Genomic DNA, 7306 nt, shown 5'->3' with positions numbered 1-7306 from the left:
AGCTTGTTCCTCTTGGGTGCCTTGGCGCCCTAGATGGTTGGTGTTGTTTGGAGCTCAATCATTGTGGTGTAAAGCTCCAGGCAAGCATCGGGGTCTCCAATTAGGTTGTGGAGATCACCCCGAGCAATTTGACGGGTTTCGGTGACCGCCCCAAGGGTTGCCATTTGTACGGGTTCAGTGACCGCCCTCAAGGGTCCCTTAGTGGAATCACGGCATCTTGCATTGTGCGAGGGCGTGAGGAGATTATGGTGGCCCTAATGGCTTCTTGGGGAGCATTGTGCCTCCACACCGCTCCAAACGGAGATTAGCATCTGCAAGCGTGTGAACTTCGGGATACATCGTCGTCTCTGCGTGCCTTGGTTATCTCTTACTCGAGCCTCTTTACTCATGCACTTTACTTTGTGATAGCCATATTGTTTCTTGTCATATATCTTGCTATCACATAGTTGCTTATCTTGCTTAGCATAAGTTGTTGGTGCACATAGGTGAGCCTAGTTGTTTTAGGTTTTGTGCTTGACAAATTAACCGCTAGGTTTATTCCGCATTTGTTCAAGCCTAAATCGTAATTATTTTAAAACGCCTATTCACCCCCCTCTAGGCGACATCCACGATCTTTCAATTGGTATCAGAGCCTCGTCTCTCTTTATAGGGCTTAACCGCCTAGAGAGTAAGGATGTCGACTAGGGGATTAGGATTCTCTGACACTCTTAGTTTCGATGGCACAAATTTTGATGTTTGGGTAATTCGCATGCTTAATCTCTTTAGGGTCATGGACCCAATTTTAGAGCGAATTGTAGATATGGGTTTTTCTCCTCCAAAGGATCCCCAAAGATTATCTTTAGAGGATGAGAAAGACTCTTATCTCAATGCTCAAGCTTCTAATGTGCTTTTCTATGCTTTGAGCAATGTAGTTATATTTCAGCTCATGCCATTTCGGGATGCTCATGAGTTGTGGACAAAGCTTCAAGATAAATATGGCATGTCCAAGTTTTGTGGGGATGATTGTTCTCCCTCCACCTCCGGCCATGTTGAGTTCCCAACTTCTTCTATTTCACCTACATGTGGTTTGCCACAAGGTAATGAAATGGTGAGTAGTGTTGGTCATTGCAATGATGATAGCATGCTTATTGTGGATGATACTTCATCACTATCTTATTGCAATGAATCTTCTTTGGACTTTAACACGTCGAGCACCATACATGTTTCACATGCTTGTGTTGATAGTCCGTGCATATCTTGTAGAAATTGTTTGACTAAATCTCATGATGATATGATTTCTATATCTTGTTGCCATGATAAAAATGCTTGTATTTCCTTGAGTTGTGGTGCTAACAATGTAGAGGAAACCCAACACTCCATGTAACAAGATGTGGTTTTAAATGGTGCTTCAACGGATCCTACATCATCATCTATTGCATTTTGCCTTATGGCCAAGGCTTCAAAGGTATCTCCCACTTTGAATCCCAATATATCTTGTGATGATGGCAAGAGTGATGATGATGTTGATTATGATGAAGAGAATGATAATGTTGCCTCCTTAAAAACTAAGGGGGAAATGATTTTTAAAGCTCTTCACAAAAATAAACTTGCTCATTCCAACTTCATGGAAATCATGTCTATTTCCATTGAAGGCAAGAAATACATTAAGGAGTTGGAATCTCATCTAGAGGAGCATGAGGTCACCATTGAGAAAATGGAAGGTCATGAGCGTGATTACGCAAATGAGATCACGAAGCTATCTCAAGCTCTTGAACATGAACAAACCTCATCCGAATCTCTTGAGGAGACCTTTGCTACAGAATTATCTAGAATAAAGGAATCTCATGATAGAGCACTCGAGGTGGCCAATGATTTCAAAACTAAAAATTCTAAGCTTGAAGTTGCTCATGCTAGACTCCTTGAGGATTTTGAGCACCACAAAAATGGCTCAAGGGTCATCAAGGGTGAGCTCATCAAACTCACCGAGTCTCATGCTCAACTTGAAGCTTCTTACTTAAAAGAGCTTGCCAAGGTGTCCTCTTCTATTGTTGTTAATGATGATGCTTGGGATACTAACTATATTACTTGTGAAGCATCCATTTTGAAGGAGAATGTTGAGCTTCGGGATCAACTTGAGTTGCTATCTAGCAATTATGGGAAATTGGAAGAAAACCATGAAAAGCTCTCAAGCTCTCATGATGATCTTCTAGTATCCCATAATGATCTAAAGATAGCTCATGAGGCCATGATTTCTAAGGTAACATGTAGTGAGCCTCATGTGGATACTAGCACTACTTCTAGTCAAAATGCTATATTGCCATGTGCTAGTCCTTGTAATTCATCTACTCACAATGTTGGTACATCTTGTGATGAATTGCTTTCCTTTCCTTGTTGCTCTAACGATGAAGCTTATACTTCCTCTAGTACTTGTGTTGAGACTAACCATGTAGAAGAAATCAAAGAGCTCAAGGCCCAAGTCACTTCTTTGAATAAAGACTTGGAAAAGAGTCATGAAGGGAAATCCACACTCAACAATATCTTGAGTGTGCAAAAATCCCCCAATAACAAAGGTGGACTTGGATTCAACTCCAATAAGAAGAAGAAGTCCAAGATGATCAAGAAGAAGGGCCAAGAACAAGTCAAGAATTCGGCCAAGATTATTTGCTTCAAGTGCAAAATTGAAGGGCATCATGTTAGATATTACCCATTGAAGAAGAAACCCATTAGTGACAAGCAACAAGGGAAGCGGCCACAAGTTCATTCTCATGCTCAACCTCAAGTTGAAGAAAAGCCTCTTCCCAAGAAGACTCAAGCTTATGCTTCTCAAGTTGAGAAATCAAGTGAGAAGAAAGTGAAGAGTAGACGTTGCTACCTATGTCGCGAGAAAGGTCACCTCGCCTCTTCATGCACTAGTGGTAACTTATCCAACCCAATTATTATTGATTATATCTATTCTCTTGGGAAGGATAATGTTGGCAATGTGTTTGCCAAATTTGTTAGTGCTCAAAGTGGTGTCAAGAAAAGAACCATTTGGGTAGCCAAGCCTATTGTGACTAACCTCTTAGTACCCAACATGGTTGGGGACCAACAAGCTCAAACTTGATCAATAGGTGATATTGGTGGTCATTGGAGACTTGGCTACATTATGAAGAATTAAGGGGACTTCATCATTCTCATTGTCTCAAGCCAAGTCATTCGGATTATCAAGTTTCTATCTTATATCCAATGTTCCTCCTTGCGGTAACTCGTGCTTAAAGTGTCTACACTGATAGTTACTTGCCCCTTTGCATGTTTGGTTTCATACCTTGCATGTGTTTGTATATGTTGTGCTTCCAACTTGATTATCTTGAGCAATCAAGTATGTGTGTGTTGGTTTGCACATCATGTACATGTGTGTCGTTCGTTGAGCCTTTGTGCATCTTGGTCATATCTTGGTTGGCTCTTGTGAGAGATTAATGGAATATCCCATTGTGGGGGAGTGATGTGCTTTGTGCACCTCACAATCCTATAAATGTGTGTACATGAGGAATGCCATCTAGTATTGATATTACAATATTATCTAGTCGCTATGTGGTATGTCTTCTCATGAGAAATTCAAATTCTAAATAGTCCATTAATTATCTCTTGTTGGATCCTTTAATTGCCTCTTGTCTATCTTTAATTGGTATCACATTATGGGGGAGTAATATGCTATGAGTATATTACTAGCCTAGAAAATGTGTACATTTGAGATATTGTAATCTAGAGTTGATATTGTAAATTATCTTGTTCCTAGGTGGCATGTTAGCTCTACAAGTTGCAATTTGCTTTTTGTTTGGTGTGAAGATGATGTCGGATATCCTTGCTATCTACCACCGGGAATTATTTCCAAATACTTCTTGTCTTTTGACAATTGGTACTCACTTGTGTGGTAGATATTGTTGATTATCTTTACATTAGCCTTTGCTTTTATTTTCCTTATCTCTTGCCTAGGATTGTGTCAACTCCCATTGTATTCCATACCACTTGTCGATCTTGTTATTTCCTTGAGCTTGTCTAGTGTTTGTGTAGATATAGTGAAAGTGGTGATCCCATCTTGTGCTTTTTGTATTCAAATGCAAATTCTCCATATTGCACAATGCTTGGGGGAGCTATCCTATTTTTCTTAGAACACTCACCTTGTGATCCTTTTCAAGTGTGTGTTGGTGGAATGAAAATCGTTTCTTTTGGTACTTGTGCCATCATGAAACTTTGTAGAGCACTTGGTTTGTTTGGAACCATTCTCTTGTTTGGGAGTTTGACATCTTTGTTTTCGTGTATCAATGGATATCTCATTCCTTGATGTATCGTTTAATGATATCCTCCAAGTGATGATTTATTCATTTGGTATCCTTTCTTCACTTGGAATTTATTTTTCTTTTGGTATCGGTTCTTGAAAGTCTTGAGCATGCATATTAACTTCGTGTAGTATCTTTGGCATGCTTTCTTTCTTTGACCAAATATATAGGGGAAGCTCCACCAAGTCTCAAATTGGATGAGATGTGCATGAAATTTATTTTCGTATCTATATGCACATTTTTATGTGGAGTTTGTCATATGTATTGTCGGTTCTCTAACTCTTTGGTCCCAATGAGTTTGGGTACCATTTTGTTTGTGTTGTTGTTCTAGGAACAATTGGAGATACATTGGAAGCTCGGCTCACTCACAAGGAAGGTGTTGTCATCATGTGCTTATTGGAGTCGAGCTAGGATGATCAATGAACTACTATCTACCTTCAATTAGTATCTACTACATCCTTCCAATGTTAACTCGGTAACAAGTATCTTCATATTCTTCATGCACACATTTCTTGTATCAACCTTGTGTAGGTTGTATCATGGCATGTTATTCATTCATTCTTGTGATACTTGTTTTCTTTCTCAAAGCATCCCAACAATGATCTCTTGTTGCTAGTTGTGATGTCTTTGTTGTTCGTGTGTGAACTTCATTTATATACAATAAGACCATATCTAGCCATGAGCTATGCTTCCAAGCAAATATCTTATTGGTATATGTATGACCTCCCTTTGGATATCTTGTTCCTCGTGTTGTAACTATTTCAGGTGTACATCCTTCTTTGTAGATATATATCATCATGATTTCGTCTACCTAGAATCTTATACACTTGAGAGAAGTTGCATATCTAGTTGATATCCTTTCTTTCATGGCCACCTTGTCTTTCTTATGTTATTTCTTTGGTGGCTCCGTGAAAGCTTTTGCCTTGAGTGCGTGTCTTCTATCGTTGCATCTTGATGCACTCTTGTGTGTGGTGAAGATTATTTTCCTCATGCTTATCTTTACGAGGCTTTTGCCATCTTAATTGGTATCCCTCGTCTTGATGAGGCTTTCATCTTCTATCTTCACCATGGGTTGTCACAAGCATAGGTTCTTAATATGCTTATTAGTAAGCTTGTGAACCCATTTGATAGTTGTGTGTGGGAATGATAGGCCTTGCACCATGTGCCTCATTCTTTCAAGACTTTATTGATGCCTAATGCTCATCCGTACATTAGTCTTCTCAAGTGCATTGCCTTGACTCACACACATCATTTTGGTTGAGCCCATTCTTAAGTTGCCTCTTTTATTACTGTTGCTCAACCATGTGTGTGTTGCAAGTACTAGGCTTTGTTTCCTATATGCTCACTTGAACTTGTTGTAAGTTTCTATTGATTTTGGGGGAACTATGATCCTATTTTGTGCACTTTGTATCCAAATACAAATATTCTTATGTGTGCACAAATCTGAAGGAAATATGCCCTAGAGGCAATAATAAAGTTATTATTTATTTCCTTATATCATGATAAATGTTTATTATTCATGCTAGAATTGTATTAACCGGAAACATAATACATGTGTGAATACATAGACAAACAGAGTGTCACTAGTATGCCTCTACTTGACTAGCTCGTTAATCAAAGATGGTTATGTTTCCTAACCATAGACAAAAGAGTTGTTATTTGAGTAACGAGATCACATCATTAGTTGAATGATCTGATTGACATGACCCATTCCATTAGCTTAGCACCTGATCGTTTAGTATGTTGCTATTGCTTTCTTCATGACTTATACATGTTCCTATAACTATGAGATTATGCAACTCCCGTTTGCCGGAGGAACACCTTGGGTGCTAACAAACGTCACAACGTAACTGGGTGATTATAAAGGAGCATTACAGGTGTCTCCAAAAGTAGATGTTGGGTTGGCGTATTTCGAGACTAGGATTTGTCACTCCGATTGTCGGAGAGGTATCTCTGGGCCCTCTCGGTAATGCACATCACATAAGCCTTGCAAGCACTGCAACTAATATGTTAGTTGTGAGATGATGTATTACGGAACGAGTAAAGAGACTTGCCAGTAACGAGATTGAACTAGGTATTGGATACCGACGATCGAATCTCGGGCAAGTAACATACCGATGACAAAGGGAACAGCGTATGTTGTTATGCGGTCTGACCGATAAAGATCTTCGTAGAATATGTAGGAGCCAATATGGGCATCCAGGTCCCGCTATTGGTTATTGACCGGAGACGTGTCTCGGTCATGTCTACATTGTTCTCGAACCCGTAGGGTCCGCACGCTTAAGGTTACGATGACAGTTATATTATGAGTTTACATGTTTTGATGAACCGAAGGAGTTCGGAGTCCCGGATGAGATCGGGGACATGACGAGGAGTCTCGAAATGGTCGAGACGTAAAGATTCATATATTGGATGATATGGTTAGGCCAAGGGGTCAAGCCCATGAGGCTTTAGCAAAAAGGAGTTTTGCGGAGGCCAGGGGGCCAAACGCCAGAGACCCTGGCGTCTGGCCCTGGGCCAGACGCCGAGGCCCATGGCGTCTGGGCCAGACGCCAAGGATTGTGGCGTTTGGTCCTGGAGTCCGAGTGGGACTCTTGCCTTTCGGGCAAAACCGACTTTGAGGAGGCTTTTGCTCCAAGTTTCGACCCCGGGGCTCAACATATAAATAGAGGGGCAGGGCTAGCACCAAAGTGACAACAAGTTGATCCACGTGATCTATTCCTTAGCCGTGTGCGGCGCCCCCAACCACCATATTCCTCGATAATACTGTAGCGGAGTTTAGGCGAAGCCCTGCTGCTGTAGTTCATCAAGATCGTCACCACGCCGTCGTGCTGACGGAACTCTTCCCCGACACTTTGCTGGATCGGAGTCCGGGGATCGTCATCGAGCTGAACGTGTGCTCGAACTCGGAGGTGCCGTAGTTTCGGTGCTTGATCGGTTGGATCGGGAAGACGTACGACTACTTCCTCTACGTTGCGTCAACGCTTCTGCAGTCGGTCTGCGTGGGTACG

The sequence above is a fragment of the Triticum aestivum genome, chromosome 1A (genome assembly GCF_018294505.1).
Source record: "Triticum aestivum cultivar Chinese Spring chromosome 1A, IWGSC CS RefSeq v2.1, whole genome shotgun sequence".
In the NCBI taxonomy this organism is placed as follows: Eukaryota; Viridiplantae; Streptophyta; class Magnoliopsida; order Poales; family Poaceae; genus Triticum; species Triticum aestivum.
The sequence above is the reverse complement of the archived record's forward strand: the minus strand, read 5'-3'. Positions refer to the sequence as shown.